Source organism: Halichoerus grypus, chromosome 8 (genome assembly GCF_964656455.1).
Source record: "Halichoerus grypus chromosome 8, mHalGry1.hap1.1, whole genome shotgun sequence".
Classification (NCBI taxonomy): Eukaryota; Metazoa; Chordata; class Mammalia; order Carnivora; family Phocidae; genus Halichoerus; species Halichoerus grypus.
The window spans coordinates 33,768,580-33,774,579 of record NC_135719.1 but is presented as its reverse complement, the minus strand read 5'-3'; positions in this window follow the sequence as shown (position 1 = coordinate 33,774,579).

Here is a 6,000-nt window from a genome sequence, read left to right as displayed (position 1 = left end):
GAAAGTGGGGTGTCTGTCATGGAGGGTTGGGGGGCCCACTGTGAAGAATGTTTTGGTACTGTTAGATGGAAACTCTTGGAAGGTTTTGTGAGGAGAATGGCATCTGACTTATAATTGCAAAATTGCAGGGATGAACTGATAGATACCTATTTGCAAAGCAGGGCAAGGCAGCAAGGACTTTCTTAAATGAGAATTAATACTAAGAGGAAGGGGACCCAGAAAAAAAAAAAAAAAGCTTGGTTAGTAACAGCCTCAAGTGTCAAAAAGAAAATGCTCAGGCAGATGAATTTGAATCAGCTGTCTGGAGGTCTGGACACTTATTTTTGAAGCCCCTGCTTCCTGCTCAGGCCAGCTGTTCTGTGTGTTATCCTAAGCAGTGATTAGTTCCTTGAGTAAGCTGTTTAAATTCTCGATGCCTCAGTTTCCTTATCTGTAAAATAGGCTTAAAATAAAACTTAGTTCAAGAGGTTAATATAAAGATCCAATGAAATAATATATAAAAACTGCTTAGAACAACTTGGAACATATGGCAAGAGCTTAATGATTGTTAGATATTATTTTTGTTGCAGGGAGAGCCATTTACCCCACTTAGCAGCATGAGGGCATATGGTTTTAGCACTAACAGCTCCCAGGGCCTTAATGAAGAGTGAAATAGGGCAACCATGAAGACATACTGTATCTGGTGGAAGAGCCATAGAGACTGAGAACAGGGCAGGGATTCTGGGACAGAGGTTTCTTATGCAAGGTAGAATGATCATGCAATAAAAGTGCTCAATACACAGATTGTTTGAGGAAAGGTATGAGGTCCTCTCACTTTCCGTCCCCATATACACACACTGTAGGCTACCACTTGTAAGAGCAAAAGATCTGACTTGAACAGGCAGACTCTCAAGAAGAACCAAAAATTAGGTCATATTTGAATAATAAGACATATTAAGTATTTTCTTAGTGTTTACTAAGCAATGATAACAAGTGCAGGTTTACAAGACTAAGATCTAAAACGACAATTGAAGAATAGAGTTTATGATGTAGACTCTAGCATTTTGATTCATTTTTATTTGATTTCTTTAGAAATTTAAATCTATATCATTACACACTAAACTGTATTTGCAGAATATCAAACCACCCAGGGGTAAGATTTGTCAAACCAAGTGAATGTCCACTGATTTTTTTAACAGAAGTGACTGAATTCTATAAATACTAATTTCAATTTTGCATATGTGTTTCAGATAGGTCTTGACCTTCTCTTAGCATATTGATATGTGGATCACTGAAAAGAGTATTAGATCAAAGCAAATCCCATTTGGAGAGTAAAATATAGAATAAGTGATTTTTTTAGCCCTATAATAATGCCAATAATAATATCAGATAAAATAAATTTCAGAGCAAGAAAAATTACCATGGATAGAGGCTGTCATTGTATAATGATAAAATGGTAAATTTACCAAAAAGATATAATAATCTAAATATGTATGCACCTAACACAGAAGATCAAACACCATGAAGCAGAATTGAAAATAGAAATAGACAAATCCAGTTATAATTGGAGATTTCAATACTCCTCATTCAGCAATCAAAAGAGAAATTAGAAAATCAATAAGCTTATAGAAAAACTGAATAATACCATCAATCAACTTGATGCAAATAACAATTATAGAAAATTCCACCCAAAGACAGCAGAATGCCTATTCCTTTCAAGAGCTCATAGAACACATTTCAATATAGAACATATTCTGGTTCACAAAAAAACCTTAAATTTAAGATAACTGAAAATCTGTAAAGTATGTTCTCTGATCATAGTGAAATTAAATAGGTATGGATAACAGAAAGGAAGCTGAGAAAGTCCCCAATACTCTAAAGTTAAATAACATACTTTTAGAAATTCATGAGTCAAAATAGAAGCTTCAAAGGAAATTAGAAAACATTTTTGAACTAAATGACAGAGAAAATATGACATATCAACATTTGTGGAATGCAGCTAACACAGTGTTTAGAGGGGAATTTACAGGATTAAATTCTTACGTTGATAAAGAAGAAAGGCCTAGGGGCACCTTGGTGGCTCAGTCCTTAAGGGTCTGCCTTCAGGTCAGGTCATGATCCCAGGATCCTACGATCTGGGATCAAGCCCCACATTGGGCTCCCTGCTCAGCGGGAAGCCTGCTTCTCCCTTTCCCACTCCCCCTGCTTGTGTTCCTTCTCTCTCTGTGTCTCTGTCAAATAAATAAATAAAATCCTTAAAAAAAAGAAGAAAAGCCTCAAATCAATGAAGTTTCCAACTGAAGAAATTAGAAAAAGAACAAAGCAAACCCAAAGCAAACAGAAGAAAGAACTAAAAGATATAAAAACAAAATCTATGAACTCGGAATAGAAAAAAAATATAAAGTCATTAAAAGTATGTTTTAAAAAAAATCAATAAAATTGACAAATCTTAGAAAAAAAAGAGCATGAGAGAGGACACCAATTACCTTTATCAGCAGAGACATCACTACAATGCCCACAGATAATAAAGGATACTAATGGACAATACAAACAATAAGGGCAATAAGGAAATTTTTTTTAAAGATTTTATTTATTTATTTGACAGAGAGAGAGTGAGAGAGAGAGAGAGAGAGCACAAGCAGGGGGAGCAGCAGGCAGAGGGAGAGGGAGAAGCAGGCTTCCCGCGGAGCTGGGAACCTGATGCAGTGCTCAATCCCAGGATCCTGGGATCATGACCTGAGCTGAAAGCAGACCTTTAACTCACTGAGTTACCCAGGAGCCCTGCAATAAGGAAATATTAAAACAATCCTATGTGCATACATTTAATAATTTTGATGAAATGTACTGATTCCTTAAAAACCACAAACTACCAAAAACTCTTGTGTAAAAATAAAAATAAATAACTTTTCTAATTTTATGTCTACTCAATAAATTTAATTAATAAATAAGGAACTTCCAAAAAAAAAATGTCCATGTGGTTTTATTGGCAAATTCTACTGAATATTTAAAGAAAGAACAGAAATTGTACACATATCTTCCAGTAAATGGAAAAGATAGCAATTCCCAATTCTTTTTATGTCTGATATCAATATTGGAGAAAGATAGCAAAAAAAACACTACAGTCTAATATCCCTCATAACTTAGGCACAAAAATCTACAACAAAATAGCATGGCAAGTCCAATAATTACAGGAATATAAGATTGATTCAGTATTTGACAATAAATGTATGCAACCCATAATACTAATATATCAAACAAGAAAAACCATAAGATCATATTAATCGATGCAGAAATTTGACAATTTCAACATCCATGTATGGTAAAAAAAATTGTCAGCAACTCGAAAATAGAGAGGAAATCTTTAACCCAATAAAGAGCAAAAATCCATCCACCAAACAATTAATCAACATCAATAAATCTGTAAAAAAAATCTTGATAAATCTGCAAAAAAAAAAAAACCACACACACACACAAAACCCCCAAAAAACAACTTGCACAGGAAAGGAAACAGTCAACAAAACAAAGAGGCAACCCACAGAATGGGAGAAGATTTTTGCAAATGACACTACAGACAAAGGGCTGATATCAAAGATCTATAAAGAACTTCTCAAACTCAACACCCAAAAAACAAATAATCAAGTCAAAAAATGGGCAGAAGACACGAACAGACACTTCTCAAAAGGAGATGTACAAATGGCTAACAGACATATGAAAAATGTTCATCATCATTAGCCATCAGGGAAATTAAAATCAAAACCACATTGAGATACCACCTTACACCTGTTAGAATGGCAAAAATTGACAAGGCAAGAAACAACAAATGTTGGAGAGGTTGTGGAGAAAGGGGAACCCTCTTACGCTGTTGGTGGGAATGCAAATTGGTACAGCCATTTTGGAAAACAGTGTGGAGGTTCCTCAAAAATTAAAAATAGAGCTACCCTATGACCCAGCCATTGCACTCCTGGATATTTACCCCAAAGACACAGATGTAGTGAAAAGAAGGCTCATATGCACTCCAATGTTCATAGCAGCAATGTCCACAATAGCCAAACTGTGGAAAGAGCCAAGATGCCCTACAACAGATGAATGGATAAAGATGTGGTCCATATCTACAATGGACTATTACTCAGCCATCAGAAAGGATGAATATCCAACTTTTACATCCACATGGATGGGACTGGAGGAGATTATGCTAAGTGAAATAAGTCAAGCAGAGAAAGTCAATTATCATATGGTTTCACTTATTTGTGGAACATAAGGAATAGCATGGAGGACATTAGGAGAAGGAAGGGAAAAATGAAGGCGGGGAATTGGAGGGGGAGACAAACCATGAGAAACTCTGGACTGTGGGAAACAAACTGAGGGTTTTAGAGGGGAGGGGGCTGGAGGGATATGTTAGCCCAGTGATGGGTATTAAAGAGGGCACCTACTGCATGTAGTACTGGGTGTTATACGCAAACAATGAATCATGGAACACTACATCAAAAACTAATGATGTACTGTATGGTGACTAACATAACATAATAAAATTAAATTAAATTAAAAAACAAAAAACAACCTAAAAACAAAAAACAAATAAACAAAAAATCCTAAAGCAGACATTCTACCTAATAGTTAAGGGACAAATATTTTTTCCTTGTAATCAGCAGTAGGGGTCTCTGATCCTACCATTTCTATTTAATGTTGTACTGGAAATCTTAGCTTGTGCAATACAGTTAGGAAAAGAAAGAAAGGGCGTATTGGAAGGGACCAAAAAAGTCCCTATTTGCAGGTGACATAATTCTCCATATAGAAATTTACAAAATATCTACCAAAAATCTCCTTAAGTTAAAAAAGTGAGTTGGTAACTAACATCAACAGTCACTTCTAATCAATGTCCTCTATTGTCTCCATTGATGTAGAAAGTCAAGCTGCCCTGGGTCAGTCTTAAGTCAGTAATAAAACAAGGGACCAACATTCCTTGCCTAAATGGGACTGCCCTTTCCAAATCTGCCCTCAAGCTCCTTGCCTATCCTTCCTGTAGGTGGTAGTGTGTGGAAGGCAGAGGTGTAGTCAACTTTGAATGAGAACCCATTCTTGGAATAAAATGAATCTGGCATAAAGACTTAAGACAAGGGGCGCCTGGGTGGCTCAGTTGTTAAGCGTCTGCCGTCGGCTCAGGTCATGATCCCAGAGTCCTGGGATCGGGCCCCGCATTGGGCTCCCTGCTCAGCGGGAAGCCTGCTAAAAATAAAACAAATAAAATAAAATAAAATAAAATAAAGACTTAAAACAAGTACATGGTTGGAAATAAGGAGAACTTAACATGAGTAGAAAACAAATGATAGTTCACATTCTCTTGCATCTGTGGTCATCATCAGGGCAGCACAGTGAGAAAGTTTGGGAACACTTAGAAGCCAATATTCATAGGCAGAAGAATGGATGATATGATATTATAAGTAATGATAGTCAGGATTAAGTGTTACTTGGAGCTTCAGAGATAAGCAGATCTATAATATTTCAATATGAATGTGTTTGGAAGAGCCCTGGCAATATGAGTAATGACAGTGTTGCTACATTTTTCTAGTGGTTAGAGACATGAAATTAGCCAGGAATGGCACATTTAACAATAACAGATTTAGCAAGGAGTCTTCATGTTTGTGGGCAAAAACTAAATCTACTACCCTTCTATTAAAGCCCTCTTTAGCTGACTAATGTGTTAATCCCTTTTAATTTCTATGTTCTATTTGGCTTTCTCTAGCAGCAGCTCTGGTGAACTAAGAAGACTAGATGCATAAACACTATCAGAAATGGCTCGAAAAATCCTCTCTTCTAGCTGCTTAGTTGTCTTCCAATTTCAGATTTCAGAGTTTGTGAGGGTAAATGGTGAGGAGTGGAGGAGGGAATCACAAGTTGGGATATATGTTAAAATGTACTCAAATACGTTTATGAAAGCTTTCAAATTATTTTCCAAGGGAAAAAATTTCAGTCACCAATAGTCACAAATATTTATTGAGACTGGGTGATGGGCATTCAGGAGGG